The following is an 11,226-nucleotide window of genomic DNA, read 5'->3' on the forward strand; positions in this document are numbered from 1 at the left end:
CCTTTAACTCTCTACATCTCCATACTTTATATCTCCCTAGTTATTTTGTAATATTTACATATTGATATATATATCTCCATATCTCTCTATCTATTTTTTCACATCTTCTCACTCTATCCATTTCTCTCCATCACCCTCTTCCTATACCTTTAACTCTCTACATCTCCATACTTTATATCTCACTAGTTATTTTGTAATCTTTACCTATTGATATATATATCTCCATATCTCTCTATCTATTTTTTCACATTTTCTCACTCTATCCATTTCTCTCCATCACCCTCTTCCTATACCTTTAACTCTCTACATCTCCATACTTTATATCTCCCTAGTTATTTTGTAATCTTTACATATTGATATATATATATATATATATATATATATATATATATATATATATATCTCCATATCTCTCTATCTATTTTTTCACATCTTCTCACTCAATCCATTTCTCTCCATCACCCTCTTCCTATACCTTTAACTCCATACATCTCCATAGTTTTCTCTTATAAATCTTCCCTTTCTTTTCCCTTACAATGTATGTTGAGATCTAACCCATGAAGGTCTGGTTTATAGTTTTTAGAAGTGGGTGAATAAAAATGTTATTTTGTTAGGTTTACTGTCAAGTCCAACTCTGCTAACTAGACATTCATGTAGCTAATGTATACTAATGGCAAGAAATCTCTTCAAAATCCAAGATAAGTTCTAAGTAAGAAAATTATGACTTGTCAATTATGATTGTGCCACTAATTGACTCATGCTCTAACTATCATTCTCATCATCTTGAATATATATATATATATATATAAAAACTTATACATTTTTCTTACTTTATAAAATTTATAGAAATCAAACATTATAAAGCTTATATTTTTTCCTTGCTTTCTTCCACTTGAATTAGATACCAATACACTTGACATAGAGGTGTATATAAAACTAAAATTTCCATTAGGAAAATCAAAGTAAGAAAAACTGTAATATCAATGCATGGAGACAAGTTTACAGAGGAATAAATATATTAAATATTAAATAAATTGTCAAGTTCAAATCTTAGTACTTCTTCGATATAGGGGAAATGATCCAGTAGCCACCCATGTTCTAATCACTGCTGCATCTGCCATTATAGATCCCCCCATTACCACTCATAAAGAGCACCCAAAAATGATAGCATGTGTACTAATAGTCGATCACACATGTATTAATAGTTGATCATTTTTTGGCTCTCTCCGTTGTTGATTGGTTCATTTGTGTAAAAAATATAAAAAATCAACAAGCAACTAATAAGAGGTGAACGTAACAAGTTTCAACAAATGTCTCAAAATAACACTTTTAGACCACCTCAAACTCTAAAAGTTCTACAAAGAGTCCTGTAAGTGTGGAAAAAAGATTAGCTTTAAGCTCTTCACTCACCTATAAAAGTAGAGTGAAAAAATTGACAAATTTCACATACAAATTAAGAATTCTATATGAGACAGTTAACTTGGACAAATATCAACTCACCCCACGATCTAATTAAGCTCAAATCAAAGTGTACATTATAGTCTCACACACTCATAAACCCAATCCAACGTGCTGGAAATGAATAGTATTAAATACTATACAATTGTTAGGGAATCCAAGGGAAATATTATCTAGTAAATAAATAAATTATTAAAAAGAATTGAAAAATAAAGAAACTTGAGAGAAATTAAACCTCACGCCTTATCCTTGATCGAGGTCTAATGTACAGGTTGAATTCTACTAGTCTACGTGGAAATTCAAGCTCATTGTTGACTGGACCTACAATTGCCTCTAAGTCAGTGGAAATGCTACTCTTGACCTCAGCTTTGGCAGATGAACCTAAACCTATCGGCTCGACAGAGAGAAAATCCATTTGACCCGTATAATTATCTAGGACAATCATTCTTTGCTAGTTTGGCTTTTGGCCAAGGAGGTATAGGAGCAGAGGGAATTTCACATAATCAAAGTTATCTTGTATTTGAAGCTTTATGGTTTTCAACATGTGAGTTAAGTTGGAACTCTTAGTCACAGATCTAGACACCCATTTGTGTTTTCTATAGGCTCGAGATATGGTTTTCTCAATGGATTGCCTCAAATATGGTGTTTTGGGTTTCTTCCTTGTTCTTTTTTATTGTAAGTCCAGAAGGTTGAGAAATCCTCATCTGGGATATCTTCAAATGCTCAAGCTTTAGCTAGATCATCTTCCTCATTGTCCTCTCAATCGGCAATCAACTCCAACTCGGTATTGGTTGCATTGTTGGATTTACATTATATCGAACTAGCCGAGCTTGTTGAGAAGGCATTGCTCTTGCAACCTCTAGAAGCAATTGTGGGTGGCAGCAATATTACAATCTTTGTGCCCCAAAATGTCATGCTAGAGAGGAAGTTGGATCCTGAATCCAAGCAGTTTTTGCACGAGCCTGGGAATCTCAAGTCATTACAAAAGTTGCCTATGTTCCATGTTGTGCCAAGCAGGATTGTTGCGAAACAATGGGGGAACAAGGTTCATGAGACATTGGCTTAGTATGGGTTGAGGTTTTTTGAGAAAGGGGGTAAGAAGATTGTAGATCTGGCTTACATATCACACCCCAATGTGGTCATTAGGCCCGATGGTGTTATCCATGACATTGATAAAATGTTGATACCCAAGTCAGTTTAGGATGATTTTAATCAGGCTTTGGTTTTCATTCCACAAGGGGCTCCTACTATGGATCTTAGGAACAACAAGGCCACCAAAAAAGTTTCCACCAAGAAGCATCCCAAAATTGACTGTCACATATACATTAAAACATTAACTATTTGTATACCAGCTAACACTACCATTTCAATGGCTACTAATAGTGGCATCAACATCATTATAATCTCCCATTGATAGCGACATCAACTGGTATAGTTTGGAGTGAATGATTAGATGTGAGGCAAGCCTATAAAGCTAACCATCTACTTTCAGCTTAGAGTAGTTATAAGGAAACAATATTGGATCGGTTGCCATTGGGTTATTTGCATGGCCCACTCCATGTCTTTTGTTGAAAAAATCTAAAACAATGAATAAGCAATCCAATGGTCCACAAGACTTCCATGGTCGTCAAGGCCTCATCTATGTTTTAAACCATTGGATTGATATTCTAGCTTCTCAATTGCATATAGGAAATTCTTACGGTGTAATAATAAATAATTTTATTATTTATAACAAGATAATTTTAACAATATTATTACTGAAAAATATAAAATGAAATAAGTTGTATAGCAATTATAAGCATTAAGTTGTACTTTACATTTTACTAATATTTATATTTCTAAGATAAGTATTTTTAAATGCTATTTCTAAAATTTAGATGCAACATTTTCAAAAAAACACTTTCTAATAGCTACTTTGTTTTACTTTCCATTTCAAATTATTCTAAAAAGAAATTGAGTTTTAAGTTCTAAACAATTTATTTATTTATTTTTATTGGAAGAAGAATTAAGTCCCAACATTGGTGCCACAATATTTTATATAAAAAATACAATTGAAATCTTAAGACATGTTTGTATAAGTGTTGTATTAATCTTTAACACTAATACAATTACTACACTCTCTCTGTAACCATAATGCCATAGTTAGGTTTAGAGTTTTGGCTACGATCTTATTTAAGAGTAGAGTTTATTGTTTGGATTATGATAGGGTTAGAGTTAGGGTTGGGATTAGGCTTGATAATAAGGTTTAGGGTTAGGGTTGGGGTTAGGGTTACAATTATGGTTATGTAAGGGGTTACATATTGGTTAGTATTATGGTAAGAGCTATGATTTTGATTAGGGTTAGGGTTAATGTCAAGATTGAGAATATAGTTTATTTTATGGTTAAAAGTTACAATTTTTATTTTGATTAGGGTTGGGATAATGGTTTAGGTCATGCTGAGGGTCAAGGTTGTCTTTACAATTTGGGTTATTATTCACTATTTTCGCCCACATTCAGCCTAGAAGTGATATTTGATCTGAGACATCTTTAGTGGGTTGGATTCCTTGCAAAGGGATAACACAATTTTTTGAGTTAGCTCTTGTGGGTCCACGATTAGCAGAGTTATGTTGATGTTGATTCATCCATGTGTGTCATCTCAGCTTCTGTTGGTCCGCTGGTGACAAAGTTTTGTTGTCCATGAAACGTCCATGTACTTCCATGTTAGCAGTTGGCTAGGTCCAGGGTTTCATACACATGCAAATGAGATCAACGGTTGGCATGTCTTCGTGTTTAGCTCAATGGGGTTTCATAAAAGCATGAGATTTTGCCACGCATCTTCATTCTAGTGTTTCTTCATGTTGCAACACTTCTTCAATGCTCCAGAACATGAAATGCATCATGTGTCTTTGGGTGGTCATGTCCCATCTCCGACATTTAAGTCAACCAAATATGCACACGCACAAATCAACAACGAAGATTCAATGAAAGATTAAAAGATTGTGGTCAGTTCTATCAAACATCAAAACATACTGATGACTCCCATGTTGTGTGATATCTGCTCAGCATCATGAGAACATAAGATGTTACCATGGGCCTTCATTCCGACATTTCTTCATGCTGAAGTGCTTCTAATAGTCCTTATTGCTCCTAATAGGGTAGATCACTAGAAGTGATCAATTGTAAGCCTTAATAGGCCAAATTTATACTGTAGTACTAAAGCTTGTGCATATCATCCCCACCTTAGTTTTACTTTCTATTTGGAAGGTTTCTGGGTCACCATACCTTGTGTCAAAGTGTTATGAATATTTTATTGTGTTTATTCTTTCATGCATGCAACTAGATCAGATTATGTGGTGATAGTTCAATTGGAAAATTAATTTTAAAAGTAATATTGGTTCCTAATTATCTCCTCCCCTCTTAGTAACCTAGTCTAAATTATATTTCCAACACTAACATTATCCAAATTCACATTAAAGCTCACATAAATAATACAACAATCTCACTTATCCAATTGCCACACTTATAACCAAGGAAATGACCTTTCCTCTAAACCAAGTCTTAAAACAAGTATTGAGTTAGCTTTGAGGCTTTCTAGATTTACAATGAATAATATAAGACCCCATTAAGATGTTACATTATAATTACACTCTTTCCTCAAAGATATTTCTAATAGTCAACTCACAAGAAAAAACACACTAAACAAACTTCATAAGTCATCTCAAATTGCATATCTAATTTCATCATCTAGAACATAGCATCTCAAAAATGAATGTAACCTTCCTCTAAATGGCTTAAACACAATTCCATCTCTTCTAAAAGATGCAACTAATTTACTAGTACTTAAATTTCCAGAAACTCTCTCTGAAAGCTACCTCCAAAAAACATCGCATAACTCAATCATGTCTTCATATATCTTTCTACATAATTGACTATGGCATCTATAGACATATCTAAATATCTCCTTAAGTCACGAAACCCAACTCATAATACTCTAATTGTGTCAAACGTATCTTTCTCTACAACTCTAGTAATCTTCACAAAATAAGGTATATGTTGACATCAATGAAAAAGGCTATCATAAATACAACACATAAGCACTCAATCATATCTCCAATAATGCTAACATAGTTGGCCATAGGTTATGTTTCAATCCACCCACAAAGTAAACATCCTCAGTGTTGGTCTTTCCATCAAGAGTAACATATCCTTTTCCTTTTTGTGACATGTTGCATTATTTCTAGTTTTAACTATTCCTCCATCATAACTATTGAATTCAACAAATTTTTTCATATCTCCATCCATATGATGGGAAAAACCACTATCTATAATCCAATCAAACTTTTTCTGCTCAATCTATGATACTAAGGCTTTTTCTTCTTTTAATTCCTCTTTTATTTCTTTTTCAAGGGTTTCTTCTTTAATAGAAACAAATCCTATCTCATCCTCCTCCTCATCACTATAATCTAGGAAATTCACCATCTTAAAATCAATTTCACCATCCTCATTAACAAAGAAGCAATCCTTAGGTATTCTTGACTTGTAATGCTTTCTAAGTTTAAATTTATTTTCTCTCTTAGGACATTTAGCAGAATAATGGCCAAGTTTTTAATAGATCCAACAAACAAGAATTTTTTTACCTTTAGGTTCTCTCTTCATAAGAAAGGAAATTCCTTCATTAATATTCTTGTCTTCTTCTTCCTTTGTTGATTGAGTACTACTAGTATAATCTCCAGTTGTACTCGCACTTCTTTTCAATGTAGGTATGTTTCGTTGTATGTTGAAAGCAATTTCCACACTAGGAAATGCTTCATTTTGTTTCATCCATAATTTATATGACTACAACCTTCGAAGAAGAGCATCTTTTGTAAGGTTAGATGTACAAGGAAAAAATTGTTCAATCATATGTGTCCTCTAATAGTAAGCAGGTGTCAAAGTCTTCAAAATATTCCACACAATCACATATTTTATCTTATCTTCACTACAACATCTAATTCCAACAACAATCTTAGATATCCTAACAAAATATCCTCTTATAGTTTCATCTTCCTATTAGATTGTGGTGACTGATCAGGAAAGTACTGTACATACTTCATAAATTCTTTGGGGTTCAGGGCCAACGTTGTAGCCGATGTTGTAGTTGACATATGGTCGACATGTTGTAACCCTAAAATGAAATAAAATACTTGTATAAAAGGGTTTAGGGTTAGGTATTTTCATTATGTTATGATGCGAAATTGCTTCTTGCAGTGGTATTGAGCTATAAGGGATTACAAATTGTAATCAGGTTGTAATCACTGGATTGTAATAATATTGGACTTGTAGTTTGGTGGACATAGCCTAGGGATTGGGTGAACCATGTTAAATCTTGGTGCCTTGTGCTCATTTATGTGTGATCTATTATTTTATTTTATTGGTTATATTTGTATGTAGTTTTTATTTCTATCCGTGGTTTATCCTAACACTTCCTACATTTTAGCATCTTGAAATAGACATATCCAACTCTGCAATCTAGCCTTCTTAGCATGATCATCATCTTCAAATATCTTTTGTAAAGTAATCCAAATGTCATGTGCAAGCTTTAAGGATCTTATCTCTCCATATTTTTTTCTAGGAAGAATTGATAATAGTGCTTCTATAGCAAGAACATTCTGTATGAATAGATCTTTTTCATCTTGACCATAGGAGTCAATCCTATCTTCTCCTATCACAATCTTCAGATTCAATGTAACTATCTAATATTCCAGACTCATGCACACCAAGTGAGTCTTCATAGTTTCCTTCCTACTATCATAATTGATTCCATCAAACTTAAAACTTTCTTTCTTGAAATAATAATCCATGGATCTCCTCAAGTTGTTAAACTTTTCCTTCAAGGAATTTATGCTCTGATACCAATTGTTAGAAAGTAAGTCTACCAAGATAACTTGAGGGGCAGGGTGGGGGGGGTTGAATCAGTTATGTATTTAAAACAATTCTCAATATCTTTATTAATTCCAAAACATGTAAATGACAGCCATAAAAAGATAACCATCCATGATAACACTAGATATGTTAACTAGGGAAACCCTTGATTAGAGAGAAAACCTTAGTGAGAATGATGTCCACAAGATAATGTAGTAATATAAAATTTCCTTTTAAAGGTTGGACTCTATTAGGAGCCAATGAAATACAATCAATACGTATGGGTCCCTATTAGGAGACTTTGAATCCCTTTTAGAAGATTCCAACCCTATTAAGAGTTGTGTCGACCTTGTAAGGAGTTGAAAGGAGGACACTTAAACCCACTGTTTAAATAGCCTCAAATTGTCTTCACCAAACAATCTTAAGGATAATCAATCCAAGTTCTAAACTAACTAAACAACAACTTCTTTGATAATACAATTCCTTTGAAATTCATAGTACATACTCAACATCAATCTCTGCTCTGACATTAGCCAAATTTGTATCCAAGCTCGCATAAACAATACAATGATCTCACTAATCCAATTGCCACACTTACAACCAAGGAAATGACCATTCCTTTATACCAAGTCATAAAACAAGTTTTGAGTCAGCTTTGAGGCTTTCTCAATTTATAATGAATAACATAGGACCTCATTAAGATGTTACATTATAATTAAACTCTTCCATCAAATATTTGTAATAGTCATCTCACAGGAAAAAACACACTGAACATATTTCATAAGTCAACTCAAACTGCATATTTGATTTCACCATCTAGAATATAGCATCTTGAACATGTCTCTAACCTTCCTCTAACCATGTTAAACATAATTCTATCTCTACTAAAAGATATAGTTGATTTACCAGTACCCTCTTTCCAGAAACTCTCTCTGAAAGTTATCTCCAAAAAACATCGCATAACTCTGTCATGTCTTCATATTTCTTTCTACACAATTAATTGTAACATATATAGACATGTATGAATATCTCCTTAAGTGCACATAACCCAACTCATAATACTCTAACTGTGCTGAACGCATCTTCCTTTGCAACTCTGATAATCTTCATAGAATATAATATATGTTAACATCAATGAAAAACATTTTCATGAATGCAACACATAAGCACTTAATCACATCTCCAGTAATGTTAGCATACTCCCCCATAGGAATATCATTAGCACTCATGCTAACAAAATTTTCATACCACCTCAAGACAAGTGGGATTTTTTATACAATGGTAAATCTTACTAAAACCCTTATCATATCAAAGATCATTATTACCTTCATTACTTACCTTGTGAAGGACTTCTTCCAAGAAAAAAGTACCTATTTGGAGCTAGGTGAGAGTAAGGGTATAAGGTGTAATAATTTTTTCATAATGTTGGACTTTGGTGGTGGTTTATCATTATGTTTATGATTTATACCATGAATTTAGTTATTATGCACGACAATACAAATGATAATTTTGTCTTTTCTAATTCTAAAGGTTTGCTATGTTCCTTTTTCTTAATCAAAAAATATAATAAATAATTGTATATTAATAATCTATTGATAAAGAAATATAATTGAAAATGAATATTAATATAGAAAATAAATATAACATACTAAATATATTAAAATTCTATTAATTTAAAAAGCAAACAACTTGGAAAAAATGCGAGCGAAAATGGCAAGAAAAGAGTGAAAGACAAATTTGGAAAAAAGTAGAGATACCAAAGCAAATCAAATAATGTGGATTCAAAACCATATTACAAAGCACTAAATAAAGGACATCAAACGACAGTCGTAAACAATCCAAACCCTAACAATAGAGCAAAAAACCATAGACATCAAGTAAACATTAGCCATATCAATCACAAAAATACGCAAGGGCAAGAAGAAACAAGAGTTAATGGGAATCGCATCGATACAGTCAATCAGTTTCAAATTCTATCAGATAATAAGGCTAGGCAAATTAACTCTTTCAAGGAAACTGTCGAGACATATGATAACAGAAAGCTTGAGATCTTAAACAAAGGAAAAAACAAAGACTTTCCATCGAAGGCAGAGGAAGGGTGGCAAATCATTCAAAGAAGGAAGAAGAGATCAAAACAATGCCAGAAACACCAGTCGCTGCAAAAAAAGCAAAATTGACAAAATAAAAAAAAAGACCTAAAATTTAAGATCCAAAATAGAGGAGATGGAGACGACATAGAATGTAAAAAGAAAAAGAAGGAGGGTAATACAATACCACCAACACTTTACATATCTAAAGCTAACCGTACGACATTAGGGTAGTGGTAAATTTTAAAGGAAAAAATGGAACTTGAGCCCTCGATGGATAAATTGTATATCCCTCCACATAAGAGGAACATGGAACCTCTGAAACAAAACCAACTGCTAGATAAAAGCTTTGCCGATACACTGATCATTAGTGACATATTCATAGAAGAAAGCTGGCAAGAATGTGAAGAAAGGGGGCTTTATGTAGTATGGAATGGCCCTAACAAATATATCCCGAACCTTAAAAGGAGAATAGAAAAATACTGTCAGGACCAAGTTTTTAAGTTAAATTTCTAATATGGAAACCTAACTGGTTTGAAGGTAAAACTAACAAAACTGCCTACTGGTTAAAATGCAAAAATTAAAACCCTAACAAGAATCGAGAATTTTTTAGGTAAGCTAATTGGTATAGAATTTGATTATTATAAAGAAAGTACCATCAAATTCTTGATAAAATTAGATTGTAAGCCAACAAAACCTATAATCAAAAAATTAATTACAAATAGATCAATTTATAACCTAGAGTTTTCAACCTGTGAGGGAGAATGTTCTAGCATAATCATTCCTAGCACTAAAATTGGATTTAAAGCTACAAACATTAAAGACATGCTTAGCGATTTCACTCAGAGAAAAAGATGTAATAATGGAGTAGCAGATTGGAAATTATACAAAAAATTAGTAATAGACGAACAGTGTATAGAGGATCCTAAGGACTCTTAGGAAGGGATAATAAATAATGATCACAAAGAACACGAGACAATAGAATGAGATATTTTACTAGCTATTAATTAATGCACTAAATGCAAAAATAATGTTGAGGAATTAGAGACTAATAAGAACAAACTCAAGGCACTAAATTATGAAATTGCAACCACTCAGAGCAATATTGAAGATTTGTTAATCATCACAGAACAAATGCACAAAGAACATTGCAAAGCGGGGGAGAATTCTCAGACTTTAATAAACCCCCTAATCCATAAAGAGAATAGTTAGGAACCATTGGATATTGAGGACCTACAGGTAGAAATAGAAGAATACATAGAATCTCTAAAAAGCATAGATACTCCTATTCAAAAATTAGCTAAAATCCCAGCAGCGGGTGATGAACAATGGCACAATATAAAAATTCGCAAAAAGAATAAGAAAAAGAGTTACAAATTTTGGCAAACCCAATGGATGGCTCAGATTTGTTTGAAGAAGTTGGGAAAAGTCAGACCACGGGCATGGAAATGCAAGCAACAATGGAATTAACTAAAGCCACTGAGATTTTAAAAGAAGCAGGCCTATTAGAAAGAGAGGTAAATAAAATAAAAGAAGGACTTAAATCCAATATACATGAGAAGGAAGGAACGAATAATACCGAAACCAATAATAGTCCTAACCAGGTAGGAAAAGAAGAAATAGAAGATATAGAAGAAGGAGATTGGAACTATGAGACAAAAGAGGATGAATTAACTGATTTTCTTATTAATGATCTACTAATGGATGAACCAAAAAGTGATGAAGATGAAAACAAATAGATCACTTCTGAGTTGCTGGGAATAGCTACCAATGAAGAAGGATGTAAACAATCTAAGTGTG

This window comes from Cupressus sempervirens, chromosome 11, assembly GCF_028749045.1.
Source record: "Cupressus sempervirens isolate cs-2001-9-10 chromosome 11, ASM2874904v1, whole genome shotgun sequence".
Lineage (NCBI taxonomy): Eukaryota > Viridiplantae > Streptophyta > Pinopsida > Cupressales > Cupressaceae > Cupressus > Cupressus sempervirens.